This window comes from Thunnus albacares, chromosome 4 (genome assembly GCF_914725855.1).
Source record: "Thunnus albacares chromosome 4, fThuAlb1.1, whole genome shotgun sequence".
In the NCBI taxonomy this organism is placed as follows: domain Eukaryota; kingdom Metazoa; phylum Chordata; class Actinopteri; order Scombriformes; family Scombridae; genus Thunnus; species Thunnus albacares.
The window spans coordinates 23366501-23388373 of NC_058109.1; the positions used below are offsets into that span (position 1 = coordinate 23366501).

Consider the following 21873-nt stretch of genomic DNA (forward strand, 5'->3'; position numbering starts at 1 on the left):
GTGTGAAACTGCAGTGACATAACTGAGTTGTGACCAAGTCAGCTTTATAGGCGTTCCAAGTTAGTCTTGGGTCTAAAATGATCATTTCAGGTCTCATTTTTGGTCATTTGCTATCATCCATATCAGTTATGATAACATTGTACTCACCAAGTTAATTTCAGTCAATTATCTAAACTACTTCATATTACACACTGGTACTGTTGGTGCACCGGTAATGTTGGTAATAACCCCTCATTTTACAGGAAAACTGTCTTGTCAACTGTGATGAATATCTACAGCAGACAGTTGAGGTATTAATTTTACTGTTCTCCTTTGTCCCCTACTATCAAATTAATTAAAGGATAGGTTCACAATTTTGCAAGTCTGTCTTAAAACAATAGTCATGTGCCCAAATGAACACTGAAACAGGTTTTGCTTGCTGTAATCATTCCTCCATTCATACTGACCATTAAAAAACATCCCTTCATAATGCACTTTCAGTGTAAGTGATGGGGAAAAAATCCATAGTCCTCCTTCCATGCTGTCCAAATTAGTCAAATCTAGTGGATATTACTGTCTTTTTACTACTATTACTCAGTCTGCTGAAGCCTCATATTAGCTTCAGATAAACTTTTAAATGCATTTTGTGTGGAAGAAGGACTGTGGATTTTGGCACCCAATGCACATTGAAAGTGCATTTTGAGGGGATCTTTTAATGGTCAGTTTGTACAGGAGGAATGATTACAGCGAGCAAAACCTGTCTCAGTGTTCATATGAGCACCTGAAGAATTTCAGACAGACTTTAAAAATCGGTCAACCTATCCTTTAACTTATTTGTCATAAATGTAATAAGTGAGTGTCTAAGGGATTTGATTGACACCCCTATAATCTTCTCATCACTGATGTGTCTTGTCCCATTTGACTTCTTTTTAGCAATGTTGCTGCCTTTTGAGATTTCAGCAATTAACTTTAGCAATTAACAATTTTATCAAAACTGATGGAAATGGTGGCTCAACCTACAAGAATATTATCTTTTATGACACAAGTCTCACACAGCAAATCAAGGTCAAGTCAAATCCAGATCATTAGTGTTAAGTCAGAACAAGTACAAATTATATCTCACAGAAACATTTACACATTTCATAGCAATGTAAAAATCTGGTTTGACTCGATAAATGTATTTTAAAAAGTCATTATCTTGCAAACATCTTCAAATCTGAGTCAATCTAAGTCATGTGACTTTATCCCACATTTACTTCAGGTTCAGCAAAACTGTAACCTTAAAGCCCAGCTTTTGAAGTTAAGGGAACTTCAAAGATCGGATAACTTAGCGCACACTCAACAACGTCAATGTCCAAGCTGTCCAAAACTTCCTCTGATGCCTCTGTAGTTGAACTTTACTTCAAGTATTCTCCTACAACCCCATCTAGACCCCCAAACTTCTGTCTTTGTCAAAATGAAATGCCCTCCATCTTCCAGACAGAGGGGAGGTGGGGGTGGAGGTGAGGCTGTCAGCAGTGGCAGCACCTGGCTGTGGAGCAGCCTTGATCAAGGCCCTGAATTGGACATGAACATGGAACGCTCATCTCCCTGCACTGCTCAGCCCATGACACTGTTACAGGACAGGCTGACAGACAACGCCTTTACTGTCTCTGAGCTCTGGCTTTGAATGTCCTTTAAGACAGGCAGGTACAGGAGAGTGGAAGAGAAGGAGAGTGGTGTTCCTTCTTTTTGTCTCCATGCTGACAGGTCAAAGACAGGTTCATCTTTGCTTGGTCTTTACTCCATTTCAGTGATAACTTCCTTCACCTTTATCTGTCACCATACGTCTTTTAACCTCCTCAAGCAATCCATGCAAGTTTTCCACACAACTACCTATGCACTCCTTGCAAAAATGAAGCTGCCTCCAACTCCCTCTGTCCCTCCATCCCTAAACCCGGCCATAGCATGCTGTTTTCTGTTGCTTCTCTTGTGGGATTATACTTTTCACAGAGGGAGGGAGAGAGGTGGAGAGCTGGAGAGAGCAGAGGAAGGTCCAGAAAAGAGCCCTAAAATAACTGTCATGCACGTGGACAGGCAGTGATTAAGGATTTAACTGATCATCCTGGGGCTGACAGTGAACCAGCTATTATCTAGCAGGAATCAAACGCTGCTCAAAGCCCTGGGAGGCTCTCTGCGCCTCTCAGCATCTCTCAGCTCCTCTCAGAGGCCTGGCCAACATGAAAGGAGACGTCAGGGTCTGGCAGCTGACAAGCCACGGAGAGAGAGAAGGGGGATAGAGAGAGAGAGAGAGAGAGAGAGAGAGAGAGAGAGAGAGAGTAAAGTAATGAGATCTTTATTTTGGCCGTTACCGCAGGGACTGTTGATCTGTGTTGTAGTGATGTGCAGCGGAATACAAAGACCCACTCTGTTTGTTTATGTGGGAACTCTGGCTATGTGTGCGTGTTCGTGCGTGTGTGTGCGCGTTGCATGTCACTCAAAATTAGAGGAGAAAAAGTTATTCATTAATCTTGCAACGCCTCACAAATGACAGGAAACTAGACACTACCAGATGAATAAAAGTAAATCTTATTGAGACTGCGGTGAGAGCATAATTACAGTTACTGTAGGAGGAAATTAGTGAATTGGTCTGTGTGTGTGTGTGTGTGTGTGTCTTATGTTGGTGTGGTTACACTGTTTGTGTTCTTCTTCATCAAAGGCCTTTCCATGACACAAGAGACTTTACACTTGATCCTCCTGCTGATCTCCCCACTGAAGTATGTGCTTCTGTGTGTATGTGTGTGTGTGTATGTTGTACACCATGCTGCACCATGTTGTGGTGGACTAAAGTGGTTAAGCTTTACTTCCTGCATGTGTTGAACAATACCAGCGTAGAGTTTCCTTGCTTTTGAGATAATGCATTAGAAACCCATAGTTGGCGCTTTAATTACCATGGAAGTCTTGACAGTACATTTTTGATAAATTACTTTTGTCCAAATATGTATTTACATGAAAAGAAAAAGAAAAATTACATTACATTTATTATCATTTGAATTATTACATTTTTACACAGCAGAAAAAATGTGTAGTTCAGTTGCAACTTACATTTTTTATGCCAGCTATCACTTTGTCAGTTAGATTTTTCCACTGTTCATTTGGTTGGTTTGGATGGTTCGTTTAGTTGCACATTGCTTATGGATCAATAAACATCATCATAGGGTTTGAAGAAAAATTTAAATGTGGTTGAAAAAAAGGATTTTAATGTTAGAAAGATGATTTCATATCTTAAATCTTAAAATATCTTCAGAATTGTTACAGGTTTTATATTCTGATTCAGTTAGTTAAATTCAAATCGGATTTACAACCGACTTCATCCTCAAATAATCTTGAATATTTTTTTCCTCAAAAACAACAACAAAGAGGTACTTAAGTAATGACATTTCTCAAAATAAAACTAGTTCAAAAGTTGGTCACAATACTTCAAAATACAAGAAGTTGCTTTAAATCTGCAATAATTGATTTTTTTGGCCATTTGTGGGCAAAGGAAACAAGCTGTAACCACAACACTGACATGTTATCATCTTATAAACTTGATATGGCGAACTCGCAGCAAACAGTTGACTATTTACAGTACACAGCCAGCAGATACAGAGCAACATTAGTATTCGTTTGGAGTCGTGTGTATGTCCACCTGACAAATGAAAGTCCAATATTCATTCCGTTTTTGGTTTTCACCAACTCCCAAGAGGAATATCTGATCTGACTCTTTATCTTCGACAGTAAATGCCCCAATATGTCACCTACCAGCTAGTCGCTTTGTGGTTAATAACAGAAAATAAAAATTAGTTCTGACATTGTATGTGATCACATTATTTGAAAAAAAAGTAGGACAAATATTAGTTGTGCGGTAGCTGTGTATGAACTGAATGACATCATAATGGTCTTTTGTGCGCCACATTTTCTCAACATGCCTGGCCCCATGGTGGCCAAGGTGTGAGCATCCTTCACATAAGATTCCACTTTTCTTCTGTATCAGTTTATCCTGTGTTGTTCACACTACAGCAGGACTATGTTCCTGTGTAGCAGCCTTGAACTTGGTGCTTCTAATTTCTCATGGTCTTCAAGGACCACTGCATTTTCTGTGCTTTTGTTGCAAGAGTACACACACACACACACACACAAGCATGCACATACCCATACACACAAGCTCACTCGCTCATGCAGAGATGAGTGCTGTGTTCCTTCCTGAGGTCCCTTCACACATTAGACCAGCTCTAATAATAAAAGGGAGAGGAGTCAGAGTGGATCCTTTGAGTGTTCAGTTGAGGGCGGGTGACCCACTTATCCATTCCTCAGGCTTTGTCTGGGCCTCTGGGTTAACCCACTTACCCACTCCCCAGGCTTCTGCAGGGCCCTGGAGTGAAGGCCGGCTCCTTTTCTCATCAAACAACTGCTCTTAATAAAGGCCAGGGGCTGGGGAGCCTGAAGCCCACAGAGTCGTGTGTGTGTATGAATGCACATACACACACATACAGACATACACAACAGTACACTCAGAGGATCAGAACAAAAACCCACTTACACGCTCCTCAATCGTTTTCTGCTCAAACAGCAAATTTGTTCTAAACCTTTATCATCGTTTGCTATATCGACACGCAGGGTTTCTGCTTGTGTGTGTTTTCTGTATGGTTTTATGTGTGTTTCTTCTTCTGCGCGCCTGTATCTGTGTGCATATCAGCTTAGAGATCTCTCTCCGTCTCCTCCACCACCAAACTGCATTTGCATTTTAATTATGTCAATGTTTGTTCAAAAGCATGACAGGCGCTCAGACATGACAAAATGGAAATAAGGGACTTAAACTGGGGAATTACAGCCCATTCGCTCATGTTTTGTGCGACGCTAACATAATGTACACCCCTGTGTCCCGCATGTAAAACCCTTCTTTTTCACGCCTCTTAATCCAGCTGTGGGGGTTACAGAGGAGGCTCACTCAGGGGAACCTGAGCGGTATCAGGAGCATAGGGAAGAATTCATTATATGTCAATAAATTTGCTATGTTCCATCATTTCATAGCTTTGTTTCATCTGTTTTTCCTTTTGTGTAACCATTTGTAAGTCCAGTAATGAATGTTTGTATCTCTATGAAGTTCAGTCTTGAGTCTCCCTTGTTACATTGTAACTTTTCTGAAAAGCGTGGCAATCATAGGAAAATGGCATTTTCAATTTTCCTTCATTTTCCAAGATTCTCAGTCCTTTAACTGAATAATGCAACATTTTGGGAAATGTTCTTATTTACTTTCTTTCTGAGAGTGAGATGAAAAGAAAAGTTGGAGTCAGGACATGTTTAGCCAAGTTTAGCATAAAGACTGCAGTCATCCCTAAATCTTGACATCACAGGTTGGCAGGTTTTTTACTATAGTGCCTGGGGACCAAAATCCTAAATCGTGCTTACTGATTTTATCTGGAAACCTGTGCTATAGCTGGAGATGGAGCTCAGAAATACTGGGCATGGTGCATCAGCAAGAAACACATAAGTCCCCCCAAAAATGTTTTTTTAAAAAAAAAATCCATTTATATTTTTGTTTTCTTTGTTTACAGGTCAGACAAATAAGATACATTGCGTATATGAAAAAAAAACAAATTAGATTTATTGGCTCTGACCATTGGCTGGAGGCTAAACATGTTCTCCCCCTGCTTCGTACTTAACACACAGACAGGATCAATCCCTTGTTTTACTACATTTTCCAAAATGCTGAACTATTCCTTTTTTCATTATTAGATGACCTGAGTGAGAGCAAGTAGGATGGGACCACAAGAAGGAAATAACAAATGTGTTTCCTGGTGAGGTATGTTGTGTTTACCTCAGTTTTTTTTTGTTTTTTGTGTTTTTTTGTTTTTACTTTTGTCATAAAGCCATTGAAATGTTTTCAACATGCTTAAAAGTGCAACAGTAGCACAAATAGAGGAGACTCAAAAAGTCAGCAAACAGACTTGGTAATGTCAGTTCGGCAGCAACATCAATCTGATGTTTGCTAACATTAGCCACTGTAAGATACTGGTCATACCACAGCAAGTAAGGTGTAATGAATAAGCCTTTTTCACAGAAGACATTTCGACAAGACACAGCAGGAAAAACATAGGTGTAAATAATAAAATGAATGATGGCTGAATTCCATTTAGACACGTTGGTTTCAGGGTCCTATTGTGCATGCTGGCTCACTGTCACACTGTCATGGCTTACTAAAATACAGCTGAATAGAACAGAGCCATCGTTAATGTTATTAGTAACACCTGTGCTTTTACTACTGTGACAAGTCAAAAATGTGTGCTATTAAAAAGAAAGGCTCTTGAGCAAGAGAACATTTTATTGCTTAAGAATAAACTTTTTGTTGTTATTTCTTCTGTCAAAAGTTACATTGTCTTGCTTTAAACTCACAAGCAGCAGCCAGACACAGATAAATGGCTAAACAAGATGGCACACAAAGTTCCCCTGAACTCCTGACATGCTACCTATCCTCAGTCCTTCCTCACCTTTATCGCTGCCTGTTTTCCCTCCCTCCCTCCCTCCTCCTCCGTCTCTCCAGTGAGTGGCAGGGCCAGGATGGTGCTTCTGTTGTGTGTAATAAATGCTGTTGTATTGAGCCCACAGGGAAACCCTACTCTCCTCTCCCAGCCATTACTGTCTAATGGCCAGATGATGGGAGAGACACACACAGAGCCTGTCACGGAGACACTGATATACTGCCCTGCTATGTGTGTGCACATGCATGTGTATGTGTGTGCATGTGTGCATGTGTCATATAGAGGCTGATATACCACCCTGGCCCCTGGGCAGAGGGGGAGGAGGGTGGGGGTGTGGGGGGTAACAGCAGTAACTCACTCGCAACCTGATCAAGCAGTGATAAATCTTCTGAAGCCATCCTGTTTCCTGACACTCACACACACACACGCATGCACACACACACACATAGCTCCACCCTCTCACTCCCTCTTACCCACTGAACCCTTTGGGCGACATTGAAAAGGATATGCGCATCACTTAAACTGTCCCCTATGTGCGTTATATTACAGGAGAGATGTTATGGTTCTGACTCACTGAGAGTAGTTCAGTTCAGTTTTTTTTTTTTTGCCATATTAAAAGTTCTTAGTAGAGATATAAACCTCACTCTCACCATTATCTTTCCCTCCTAATCAATAGGTTTTAATTGCATAATGACTGCTCTTGGTTAGGTAAAACATGTTGTCACTTTATGTAATTTAAAACTGTTAAAAAATAGCTTTGCTTCTGCTTCCAGAGCACCAGACACTCTGTCAGCATTGTGGTCATTGAAAGGAGGTTAGATGTATTATCAGTGACTTTTTCTTTGACATGCAATAATGATACAAATATCAATATTAGTTATAATGACAATAATGAGGATACTACTATGATGAAAATAGTCATCTTGATAATAATAACACCGGGGAGGTTTAACAAGTCAGATGTTAATAATTCTACCAAACAACAGGAATACTACCGCAATTCCCCCTATTCCCTGTCCTAAAGTTTCCTCTGCTTACCCTTAACTTTCCCAAAACTTTCCTTTTCCCTTACTCTCTCTCCTCCCCTTAAACCCCTCACCCTTCTCACTCACAGACTCATATATTGTATAATTTTATATTAAATTATATTGCATTATATTGTATTATTATATTATTTTATTTTATATCATCATATTATAATAGATTACATATATTATATTATTTATAATCTCTTTCCCCCTCTTTACCCATCCAATGATCCCATTTCAGTGCCATCTTAGCTCATCTCCAACCTCATCCCCAGTACCTCTTTTTCCTTTTGTTGTTGTTGTTGTTGTTGTTGTCATTGTTGTGCTTATTTAATAATTTTTTTTCTTTTGTTCCTTCTGCATTATTAGGTTAGCCCTGCCTTATCAAAGGACCTATGCATCACGGTTGATATACATATCTACATAAATTGTTAACTATAACCAAATGTATGGTGTACTCCATGCCTCCCTCCCTTTCACCCACACTAACATGAACTTGCGGATCTCCCAACATCCTCCCTCTACCAACATTTACATTACAACTACCCATTACTGTACCTTTCACCACCCTCAACCATTACTCTACCCTCCGCCCCCAACAGCCAAATACAATCACTTAATGTATGTATATATGTATATGTATATGTATATGTATATGTATATGTATATGTATATGTATATGTATATGTGTATATATATATGTCCTGATTTCTCCACACTACCTTGCCCAGTCCCATCCACACCGCCTTGGAACAAGCACATTGTGCAGCACAACCTTTTTCTCATTATCAATGTTATTATCAATGTTATGTTGTTTTGAATGTTTTTTTGGCTTTGATTTGATCGATAAAATATAAAAAAAGGGGTAGGAGTTAAAAAAGTTCTTTACTTCATCCTACGCCCTTTTCGAACATTGAAAGGTTATTATTTGTGTTGCTTACTGAAAGTTTGCTGTTATTTTTGTTTTCTGTTTTATTTTGTTTTGCTGCCTATATATTTTATTTTGTTATTTTAACATCTAATTCATCAATCAATCTAATCTAAAAAAAAATCTAATCTAATCAATACCAGTAGCATCATGACATTGCCACTGAATATAAGAGGAATCAGCTCCCCTGCAAAAAGGACCAAAGTATTGAACCATCTACACAAACTGAAATAAGACATCTGTCTAGTACAAGAAACCCATCTCACAGCCCAGATGGATTGGCCAGACCTACCATTCAACTAACAATTCCAAAAAACGTGGTGCTTCCATTCTGATTAGCAAAAATACACCATATTCCCATAAATCAACTGTAACTGAACCATCTCACAGCCCAGATGGATTGGCCAGACCTAACACTCAACTTACAATTCCAAAAAATGTGGTGCTTCCATTCTGATTATCAGAAACACACCATATTCCCATAAATCAACTGTAACTGATCTGGAAGCACGTTTAATTATCATCAATGGCAACATTGAGAAAGACAGTAGCTAATATCTAAGGCTCCAAAACTGACTCCCCCACTTTCTTTTGCTCCCTATTTTCGGAATTAGCCAACTTTTCCCGATTCCCATATTATTCTAGGAGATGATTTTGACTCTGTATTGAACCCACATCTTGATCGCTGCTCTTTTTCAACCTCCCATAAGCCCTTTCACTCATAATCTACAATTAAACAATATATGTCAGAATGTGGACTGATATCTGAAGACTACACAACCCAGACAATAGAGAATATTACTACTACTCTTCATACCACAAAACATACTCCCGCATTCACTATTTTCTGGTTACCAACTCACTCACACATAGAGCAATAGAATCCAACATCCACAGTATTATTATTTTGGACCATGCACCTATCACCCTCTAATTACTAACAGAAATTCACCCATATCACCCACCTGGATAGCACTTCAATACCTCACTCCTGAAAGACCTAGATTTTATCAAATACTTTGAACAAAAATGGGCATCCTTTCTAGAAACCAACAGCACCCGAAGAAGTCTCTGGGAAACAGCAAAAGCAGTTCTAAGAGGTAAAATAGTAGCATATCCCACAAAAAAACAAAGAAACTGCAAGATAATATTTTCTACAGAGGGAGGTGAAGAGACTGGTCACCCTGGCCTCTCAAATGCCTACAGACATAATCAGCAAATAATTATTTAAAACCAAACACAAACTTAATAGTCTTCTTAACAAAAAACAGAATATAATATAGAATATATATAGACTCTGTCAACAACATTTTAATTGAAACAACAAACAGAAAAACCTAACATTACATCAATAAAAGACATCTCTGGAAACACTACACAAGACCACATTGCAATAAATGAAACATTCAGACAGTACTACTCCAAACTATACAACCTTGATCATGACACCGTGTCTATAGAAGCTGATGCTTTTCAAGGAATGTCTCCGTCCCAAAACTCTCCACAACCCGGACAGAGAATATGGATAAACCACTCACCCTCAATGAACTGAGGAAAGCACTACTTCTCATGCCCAACAACAAGTCCTCATGTTTATGGATACCTAGTAGAATTTTTTTTAACATTTCTGGTCCCTTCTTTCACCCTTATTTTTTTTTTTAAAAATGATCTCCAAAATCCTTCATAGTTTTTAAATTCCCTATCATATGAATGCTGCCCTGATTACACTTATCCACACTGCTCCAACAACAGCCCTATATCTTTAATAAACACTTATGTTAAAATTATAAGCAAAGCTTTGGCATTAAGACTGGAATCTGTAATTTCATCACTTGTGCACCCAGATGAGACTTTCAAAGATTATTAAACACAATTCATCTATATAAAACCAAAACTGATATAGACATTAAATAACCTGCCATTACTTTAACTCTAGATGCTGAAAAGGTGTTTGGCAGGGTAGGCTGGCCTTTTTTCTTCATCTCCTTAAACCATTTTGGCTTTGGTTCCCACTTCATCAATTCGATTAAGATTCTATATAACACACCTTCAGCATTTGTTATCACCGATGGACAAATATCTAGATCATTCACCCTAAACAGAGCTACTAGACAGGGATACCCATTATCACCATTACTTTTTGCACTTTTCATAGAACCACTCGCCTTAGCCATAAGACAGAATGACGGCATTTCAGGCATTAAAACCAATTTACAACATCATAAAATCAGTCTATGTGCTGATGACATCTTGTTATATCTAACAAATCCCTCAACTTTCCTCCTGTCAGTCCACAATCTGATTAACAGCTTTGGCAAGGTTTCTGGGTACTCCATTAACTGGTCTAAGTCTGAGATTCTGCTTCTAAGCCATTTTGACTGGGAGGTTGGGGACCTACCCTTTAACCACACAACTCAACCCATTAAATACCTCGGAATCCATGTCTCAACAAACCCAAATGATATATTCAAACTCAGTTTTACCACAGTACTACATAGCATCAAAAAAGACCTGGATAGATGGAATAAACTCTCTCTCTCTTTAATTGGCTGCACTTCCACCATCAAAATGAAAATTCTCCTGAAATTCTATTTGCCATGACCCCTGTTAATCCACTCCTGGACTGGTTCTCCTCCCTCAATTCAACAGTCAATACATGTTACTGGAAAGGCAAAAGGCCCAGGATCAAAGTAACTACTCTCCAAAAACCAAAACAATATGGTAGGCTTGATGCACCAAAGTTTAGCCACTACTTTTTCTCTCACCAGCTTTGCCACCAGTATATCTGACACTGGACAAACAACTCCAATTCTGCCTGGCTTAATATTGAAAAGACCATCTGTAAGGATCTCCCCATTCAGCATATTGCATTCATAGATAAATCAGTCAAAACCCACAGCTGCTTCAAATTTAACACCATAAATACCACTCTCACTGCCTGATGGAAAGCAAATGACATACTTAACCTCAAACTATCTCTTTTTACTCTCACCACTATCTGGCATAACTCTATGTTTAAAATCAATAAGGAACCCATCAACTTCCCTGCATGGAAACAGAGAGGAGTAAGCAGCCTGGGGCACCTTGTCAGTAGCAGCTCTCTTCTGACCTTTGACCTTCTTAAACAAACATACAACTTACCCCACCACTGTCACTACCAGTACATACAGTTGAAAGAGACCATAAAAAAGAAAATTGATATCCATAACTTCCACTACTCCCTTCACTCCTCCTGTACTACTAAAATTTTTCAACCCAAAATGTTTCTATCACAGATTTACAAACCCTTTCTCACCATGACAATACTGTTTCAATAGCAATAGACAAATGGACATCAGACTTGAATATACATCAATCAGACATCAACTGGCAAATCATATGAAACAACACATTTTCCATCTCATACAACTCAGAAATTCAGCTAATTCAATAAAAAAAGGTCCTACACAGAGCACACATCACCACTAACAAAATGTACCATATAGGCTTCACAGACAGTAACATCTGCACTCATGTCCCACCGCAATAGACAACCACTTCCATGCATTCTGGCTCTTCACACCAGTTGGGCAGTTTTGGTTGGAGGTCATGGCAAAACTGTCCGAGATCCTCAACCTCAGCATCCCTCTCTCCCCTTCCATCTCTCTGTTAGACAATCTCTTCTCACTTACAACCTCAGAATATCTCCAAACATTTATCTTAATAGCATTAACTGTGGCCAAGAAAACCATATTACTCAACTGGAGAGACAGGATGAAATTATCAATCAACCATTGGCTCAATCTGTTAACAGAGCACTTAAACCTGGAAACGCTCACATCAACCCTAAAGGACAATCTGATCCCATTCCATAACACCTGGTCTCCTTTCCTGCAGTTCATCCAGAGCTGATTCCTCTCTACACCACCTCACTCACTCAGATATTCCCAACCCCAGTATGACAACTCAAAATAACCCACAATATGCTTGCTCAACACTGCCCATCATGACTGGTGCCCCCCCCTCACACTTCACCCCTTTTTTATGTTTTAACATCTTTGTGTTTGTGTTGTTGTTTTGTAAATACTTTTGTCTTGAACATCTGTTATCCACCCCTGTGGTAAAGACTCATGGCTGTATTTTTGAGGGAATGTATCATGGGAATGTTATTTTGTACTCCAATAATGCTCAAGGACAAACAATTTAAGATGTTTTACCAGTTGTATTCTTTGTCAACAGTTTTCTTTTGTGCTTGTGAAAAATGTTTTTGAATAATGTTGCAGAAATGTTCTCGGTATGCAGTGATAATTTGTGCTCATGACATTTGATGTGAGACAATGGCAGCCTCTTTTAATTAGGAGTTATTTGTGTTGGCTTAAACATTTTACTTTGTGCATAACCTGAGTTTACGTGAGTAAAACTGTAAAATTTTCAAGCCTGCAACCTGTATAAAGTATTTGATCTTGTTGTCTTGCTGAATGCTACAGTGTCCTTAATGAATTCCAGACTTGGAATTCAGACTTATTTTGTATTGGGAGCACAGTGACTGTCAATAAAAATATTTTTTTTATTAATGTGTACATGCATAAAAGTACTTGCATGGGCATGTACACACACACACACACACACACACACACACACACACACACACACACACACACACACACACACACACACACAGAAACATCACACACCCCCACACACACATACAGCTTCACAAACACTAGAGAGAATACAAGGACTGGACAGTGCAAGGACACCAACCCACTTCAACTACAATCAGACTAACCTTGAGAGGCACTGGTCCTTTCTCCTCCCCGGAGCTTAAAAAATAATTTGAATACCTATATAACTCTGAAAATTTGCTTGCTTTGAATGGCAAAACTCATAAATACCCAAACATTTTTGATTGCGCTCCTTTAAAACCTTGTCTCTAAAGATAAACATTGAAAAGGCTTTTTTAAAATTCAGCTTTGACTTATTTTACAGCGCCAATTGAAGCTGTTTAAACCAACCCCTTGAAGAAACCAATTGTGCAACCTGACAAAGGACTCACTGCTTTTTATTACTCAAATTGTGGATGTGTGTGCATGTATACAGGCACATACACACACTAATAAACTGACAATAACCCAGCATCCTCTTTTATTGAACATTCAAAATGGACACAAAAAGTCAATATCTGACTTCTGTACACATACAGTAGATGTCTTTGTTGTTCTTTACCGGTATGTGTGCATTTTTGTGCACCTTTTATAATTCACGTATTGCGGTATTGCATGTAACATTTAGTTTGGCTGCTATGTGACAGAAACCTTGAATAGCTGCAAACCACTATACCTATCGTCACTGACACATGAAATCAATTCAGACTGTAAAAAAAGATGTGAGTCGCTGTGTAGGGTCAGATGCTCGTGTGTGTGTGTCGGTGTGTGTTTTACTCTGTCTGGCCTGCGACAGTCTTCCATTGTAAAGCTCTTGTCTTACCTGAGGATTAGGTGGATCAGACATTGATTGACAGATCCTCCTTTTTCCTCCTCCCCCTCCTGCCTCCTCCTCGAGCAACACCGTGTTTGGGGTTACGGGAGAACACAGGCGGGAAACCGTGACTACAACACACCCGAGAGGGACCGCTGAAAGATGAGGTCTCCTTGAATTTGTGTACTGCGTGTGTTTGCACGTGCACATACAAATGAGTAGACTGTGTGTATATGCTTGCGTGTGCCGATGTGTATTTATATGTGCTACAGTGTATGTATGTGGAAGCGTGTATGTGAGAGCCTGTGTGTTGGTAAAGGAAGATGAAAGGTGCGTGTGTTGAGCCCTGCTGTCATTCCCTGCCATGTTTTACAGCCCGTCCGCTCTGCACAGTGATTAGAGCTGTCGACTCTGATGTGATGACATGGGCTGAAACCACAGCAGGGGAGTGAGAGAGTGGGAGAGGGAGAGAAAGGCAGACAGCAAGAGGCAGTTTGAGGGTCAGGTAGAGATCAGAGAGAAAGTTTGAGAGAGAGGGTTTAAGAGAGAGACTTGACCTTGACAACAGCTGCAGCAGCAGCTCATAAAAGTGCGGGCCGGCACTGGACCGCAGCTACAGCCCTGATGGTTCAACATACAAGCCACTACCTGCCACTGTAAAGCTCTCAGCCCACCCATTGCTTACTGAAAGTGAGCATACAGAAAAACCTTGTATGGCAGGGGAGCAGACAAAACTGATGATATACAGGCTTTGTACTATGTAAGTGCATTAGCCTTTTAGAGAATACATTCCATGACAGCTATAAGAGAGAAGAAACACAGATTTTTTTTAGATTCACAAAGCTCTACTTTAGAGCCTCAAGGAAGGCCTATACATAGTTGCTGACACTTCTTCACATACGTACACTTCACAGGCGTTCGCAATCCCTCTCTTTCACCTTTAGTTTGCCCCATTTCCATATGTTCTTAATCGGGCCAGAGGGAGGGAAGAAAGAATTGACGGGGGGGAGGCACTACTCCGGGCCTGTTTGGGTTTAACGTCTGCTCCTGCTCTAATAGAGGATAAATAAACACTGCTCTGTTGTGGGGTGCACAGTTCCTATAGACACACACACACACACAACCTACCTTCTGGTTGCGTGGCCAGTCAAAGCTAATACAGCAGAAAATGGCTTGCTCCCCTGTCCTCCCTGTGTGCTGGCGCTGTTATTACTGGAGCCTAATAAAGCCCAGATGCCTAATATTAGACGTAATCTGTCAGAATAGTTTTGTTTATGTAATTTAATTTTTCCAGGCAGTTGTTTCCAATTAGGTTGTTTAAAAGTTTTAATTGAATTAAATGGGAGATATCTACATGAAGAGAAATGGCAAAAAAAAAAAAATCAGGGCCAGGGCCAGGGTAGACATGTGGGAACAATGCTGTTTTGGCCTGTGCATGTGTGTGTCTATGTGTGTGTGAGTGTACACACGCGCCATGATACACACCTATCATTACAGCTTTCCCATTATTGTCAAGCCTCTCAGAAGTGAGTGCTGTAGCGTCTATGGTAATTATGACGTTATGAGGTGGCAATTACATTGAAATGTGTTTGACTGTCAAACGCCCACTACAATGACATGTCAGCCTGCTGAGATGAGCATAGAATGGTTGAAATGGAGAGAATGAAAGAAATAATGTTGAGTGACTGCTTTGCTAAGAAAGTGACACAGAGAAAATTCTAGGCAAGGTACTTGACCATTTAATAACTTTTGGTTATGAAAACCTAAAATAAGGCTTACTTGTAAGTTGTAACTTTTTGTTGAAATTGCCAAAGTTGGAGTTGGTACTATTAATAGTATGATAATATTTTTGGGCTGAAAACTGGCCACCTCTTTAAAGACATTGAATTGTGAGAATTTGGAGAATATCTTGACCTGAACTTAATCTCATACAATCTCAGTACACATTATTTATAGCTGTTCTGCTTTGTAACCACAAGGGGCACAAATGAGCAGATATGAACAAGTCTTCCTTCCCTGCAGTTCATGCCTTGGGCCTGAGGGCAGAGCCAGAACCAGTGCAGTGCATGAGTTATACTGGAGGATGTGTTAGTGAATGTGCCCATCTCTGTTTATTTGGCACCTACCCACTGAAAGTATGAAAGAGTTGCCAGGTTATAGCTCAAGGCCTTTGGAAGTGGGGGTGGGTAGGTATTGGTATGGTGTGGAGTGGGGTAGGGTGGTGTGCAGGGGCAACCTGTCAAATATCCCGAAGAAAGAATAGGCGAGTGCGTGTTAGAGAGCATTCCAGAGGAAAAAAAAAACAGGGAAGAGAGAAAAAAGAGAGACAAGGATCCCTTCAGAAGGCAGGGAAGTGTTGCGTGACTGGCGTTTCATAAACACACACATACACACACACACACACACACACACACACACACACACACACACACACACACACACACACACGCACTAAACACAGACATCGCCCAGCTATGAATTGTGCCCCAATGTGTTTTCTCTGCTGGTAACTTTAGTATGGATGATTTAACGCTTAACTGCAATCAGTGTTAAAGCGTTCCACAAGGCTCACTCAGACATAGCTGCTGTGTGTGTGTGTGTGTATGTGTGTGTGTGTGTGTGTGTGTGTGTGCCTCCCCCAGCCATAGCAGACTCCTGGGCTGTTTAGAGAGGCTGGCTACAATGCGGAGGACAGATGTGGAAAACCCCTGGCTCTCCAGACAAGGGCCTCCTTCATCCCTCCTTCTCCTGTCCTTTACTAAGACGGAGGGACGGAGGGATGGAGTTACTGAACTAACTTCCTGGATTACATCAAACACCCCTCTGCAAGCAGGGCTGCCGAACCTCCCACCTCCTCCTTCTCTCTCTATCGCTCTCTCTTTCTATCTCTTCCTCTGCAGGGAGTCTATCTCTCCATCTTTCCATCCAGACGCATGCACAAACACAGCAATGTCCGGCTCTGTCTACTCCACTAAAACACAGGCCTGTATGGCCTTTTTCTGCCCCCTTGGTGTTGAGTTCTGTGTGTGTATACATCTTTATGTCAATGTATAAGAGTTTGTATATTCTGTATGTACATTCATGTACTTGTCAATGTGAATATGTATTAGGTTATGCTGCATGTCAGGAAAATGTCATCATGACATTATCACAAACTGGATAAATGACAATGACATTATACAACTGTAAAACATGGACACAAATTTTAAAAAACAACAACTACAAAATATAGAAAAAGCCACGATTGGAGAAAAGTTTCAGAAGACAGGAGAATGGAAACTTTGGTGTTTGACAAGGGATGCTATAGTTGAGTGAGTTGAAGCATTAAGCAGCAGGTGTTTGTGCTGTGTAGAAGGCATGGCCAAGGCAACAAGCTGCAGAGGGCAGTCAGTAGCCACTGAGCCACGGAACAAGTTGGGGATAGGGATTGGCTGTTATCTGCCCAGCCGTCTGCAGCTGTATTTACCGCCTTTGTTTGTTGTTCCCTAAGCAGTCGGAGATATGTGTATGTGTGTGTGTGTGTTTGCTGTTCCCTGTGCAGCCCGGGGAGGACTGGGAATTTTCTGTGTCAGTGCGTCGGAGGATTTTGGCTGGAGCTTTGTTGATCCTGTCTTTGTTGATCCCGTGTTGTTGTAGCGAGGGGGGCAAGAAGATTGAAGCATTAGCCATGGCAGCCAGGACTTAACCCTCTCCCTGCCCCCTCTCTGCCTTTACCCCACCCCTGAGCCTGGCCACTGGACAGGGCCAGACAGCCCCTCTGACCTATCCCAAGTACCAACTAACTCCCGCATACAAACAGTGCGAAAATGCTCTTGGTTCCCCTCTTGGTTTTGTGTCATGCTCTCTGAAGCGAGCCAACTTTCAATTATTGCCCCTCCGGTTCACCCAGGCACCAGTGACCAGAGGTGTGTAATGTTCAATGTGTGTGTTAACACTCAGTTTGTTTGTGGCTTTGAGCCAAGTGATCCAGACACCTTTTTGCTTGTCTGACCAGTTCACAGATAGTGAGTCTTGTGGGTGTATGTTTGTATGATGTGAGATAAAGCCTCTGCTTTCATTAAACTGTGCTTCTTCACATCTGATGGGTGCTGAGGTCTTGGCACTGTGTTTTTGGCATCGTAAATAGACATACATACAGTGACTTGTTTCAAATTGACTAGTTCTCAGCCCTCTGTGAGCTGTGACCTATCCCTCTCTGAGCATCCTGAAGGTCAGGATAAAAAGTAGCCCATCTAAAGAGTAAAGTGGAGTGGAGGCAGGCTGGAGGCTTTAGCTTTCCAGTGTGACCCTGCAGTTCCAACCCAGCAGTGGAAGACACACTGCTCTGCTCTACAGGAAATCCTAATAACACTGGAGAAAGAGGAGAGGAGGAGGAGAAACTTCAGCACCTTGCAGTTCAGGTTGCATGATTTAGCATGTTACTGTGCGTGTGTGTGTGTAAGAGAGAGAGCGACATAACAGAAAGAAAGCCAGAGAATACATAAAGCCAGAGAAAAAAAGGAGTTAGTGAATGTAAAGAAGAAAAAGAGGAGTGAGAGCGATAAAGGCCTTTTTATAGAGAGAGAGGAGAGATAGACAAATAACTAGAGAGAAACACATTTTTTCTTTGCTGTATTGTACCATGCGTGCAACATAGTGATGTGCGCTTTAATTAAACTGTGACCAGAGGCCAAAGCACATCAATCCACTCGGGTTGTCCAGACAGGTGCAAGCATATGTGCATATTTGTGTTTTTCCTCTCCGTCTTTTAATGTTTCCAATGTTGCCCAGACTTGCCAAAAGTGTGTTAACATACAGTCTATACAGCCATGTATAAACAGTGTTGTAAAGAGTTACAGACCAACCAACACTGCATGTAGCTTTGCTTTGACTTCAATACAGCAGGGGAATACATATTTGTTGCCTCTTGTACACTTTTTTTCTCTTCATTTTTTGGTTATAGGTCTCTTCCTTCTGTTTTATAAATTTGATGCCTTTTGCCAGAACTGAAACTATTTAAAAAGAAGACCCAAGAACACAGACTAGGTGTTAGATATTCTTTACATTGAAAATAGCAATTATAAAGGTGCTGCACATTCCTCAGCCAAAACCAAATCAAAAGGAGTTGTCATTTTAATTGATAAATCTTTGATATTATAAATAAAGGTAATGAGGGCAGAATTGCATACTTACAAGGATCAAATGCTATGCATCTAGTGTACAGTATGTGCTTTCTTTGCTATTTCTGTCAGATTTAATGGCTAAATTGTTTGAATATCATGTAATTATTGGGGGTGATATGAATGCTCTAATTAATCCTCATACTGATAGATCTACTAATGCAGTGGCCTGCTTAGCACTCATCAATTTCTTAAGTAACTATGCACTTGTAGATATATGGAGATTTAAGAATTCTAAATAAAAAGAGTTTACTTTTTTGCTCTCTTTTCTAGACATCAAACTTATTCAAGAATAAATCATATATTAATATATTCACAATTTTCACATTTAGTACAAATTGTACTCAGATTGTATTCATGTTTTCTTGTCTTCATGTCTTTCTTTTTCCAACTCAACTGCTTCAAAACGGAGACTTAATTTGACATTATTACAGAACCCACAAATTTTGTAAGCTGTTCAAATCTTGTTTAAATGAGTTTCTCATCCTTAATAGAGTCAGTTAAAGATAATAGTCACTTAATAATACAATTGCTTTTTAAAAATTTGTTTTCCTGTATTCTTTTTTTCCTGCAAATATCCGTCAGTTAATTGTATTATGCTTCTGTCGCTCTGTGTGAATGGAATAAATGAATCAAAAAAATAATTACAAGTTGGTCACAAAAAAGAAAGACATTGGGCTACCGAGAAGATGAAGATGAGATCAAGAAAAAGCAAAGAGTAAAGATGTCTTCTGCTGTGAGATGTGAAGAGCTACAGTATCCATCAGACTGTACTGTACAGACTGCGGGGCAACTATACTAATACCTATTGTGTTTAGTGAAATTACACATTTTGTGAGTGTAAATTGGACAGAGAAACAAAACACTACATTTACAATGTAGTGTAAATGTAGTGATGCATACATATAATTTTTAAGCTAAACTAGAAACATTCTTGAAACAACAAAATCAGTCAGCTTCTGCATATTCTGTTTCCCCTTACAAAACTTTCTCACCCTCTCTTGTTTCAAACAAGCTTCCTTCCTAAGGCTCTTCCTCCCTACCCAGCAGACACAGCAGTCACCTGCAAAGGATTAAGGGGGTGTGGAGGTGGTGGGTAGTTGGTTATTGTGTGTGTTATGGTTGTTTGTGTGCTTGGCGGGTGGTTGGGTGGTTTCAGAGTCTGGTGGGTGTTCAGCGTCCTACATAGTAAGTCCCTATTGAAACCTTGACCTGGCTAACTCCTGGCTGACATATTGGTTGATCTCTCTTGTGTGCTCAGATGAGTTGGTTATATGCTCATATTTTAAAAGACATCATCTTCAGCTGTCTTCAGCTGTGCCTCATTTTAGTATTAGACACATTGCATTGGGCACACTTAGGTCTACATGCACTTTGATATTGTAATTAGAATTAGATTAAAGTCAGACTTCATTTTTTGCAACTGTCACATAAGCTGTCTTGCTTGGAAACAGGTTTCTTCTTTCTTTGAAATTACTTTTGCCATGACATATACAGTATAATTTGACGTATACAATCAGCGTTGTACGGGCCATTGCACAAGTAAGGTACATACCTATGGCCAAGGTGAAAACACTGTTAAGGGCACAGCAGCCACCAACCATTATGTGTCCATATGAAGTTCAATTTTACAGTGGTACTGGTCATTGTATAAACAGTATTTAAATACTACCATAGCATTATGATACAGATTTGTTGTATTACATTGGACTATACATCCATGAATATAACTACTGTATTAGTACAAGTGTAAGTAGTCATGATGACAATCTGGCAGCATGAGATCTTGTGGGGCAATAGGCCAACAGGTAGGTGTACCAGGCAAACAATGACTAAGGCTCAATGAGTCATTCGTCTGTTCCATTTTACTTTGAGCTTTTGTGCAAATGGATTTGGGCCATTTTTTGGTATCAATGTTATTGTTTTTTATTATCTCAAATGTACATATAAAAAAACAATTCAGACTGATAGATTTAGTCTAAGATACTATAGTGTGAATAAAATCAGTGACAGCAACAAACAAGGCAAATATACTCAACAATGGATAGTATGAGTACAGATCTAAGCTACACCTGAGTGCTGTAACAAGCTTGAAGGGGACAAAAACAATCATCAATAGGCCTATTTGTTTCGTAGTCTTACTACAATACAGGTGACACTAAATTAGTACATTACAAAAAGATGCACGGAATATATGAAATCAAAAATGCAGTTCTACACAGTAGTGCATAATGCCTACTAATAGATATGAGGCGCATCATTAGGCTATCTGTGCTGTTTTAAAACAAAATAGCCCCTCTATGCCCCCTCCCAAATCATTGCTATTAATCAAATTCCTGTGTTTGTGTGCCTCCAGAGACGTTTGAAGTATGATAAATGACCTGCTTTCAGGCTGATCTGACATTCTGGCCAGCCAATCTACTACCGCCACTCTGCCAGCAGCTGCAGCAGGCAATAAAATAATGATTTAGCGAATGCTAGTCTAGAATGAGCGTGCATCCATACATATTTTGATGTTAGTCAGGAAACATCAATGTTGCTTAATTCAAGCCAACTACCAAAAAAAAAAAAAAAGCAGAACCAACTTTTATGTTTACAAAAACATAATATAATAAAAACACAATTAGCTAAGCTACTGCTAACGTTAAAACGTTAGCTTAATGTTAGCTATAAACTAATAAAGCTCACAAACATTAGGTTAATGTTGGTTAAAAGTTAGTTAGCTAGTTAACTGCTTGCTATAAGGTATTATCTAGGTTTTATATTTGTATCACTATAACTAACTTTAAGAGCAATATTAGCAAGTAAAACTTAATTTTGTT

General features: G+C 39.8%; 1 long non-coding RNA gene across 1 annotated transcript; it reads right to left on the reverse strand.

The window, feature by feature from the left end:
- Positions 1 to 427: 427 nt before the first annotated feature.
- LOC122980446 lies at positions 428 to 9467 on the reverse strand. The gene is made up of 3 exons (XR_006403042.1): positions 9454 to 9467; positions 4087 to 4088; positions 428 to 512 (listed from the first exon to the last, which is right to left on the reverse strand). It is a non-coding gene; the product is annotated as an uncharacterized LOC122980446 (long non-coding RNA).
- Positions 9468 to 21873: the final 12406 nt, after the last annotated feature.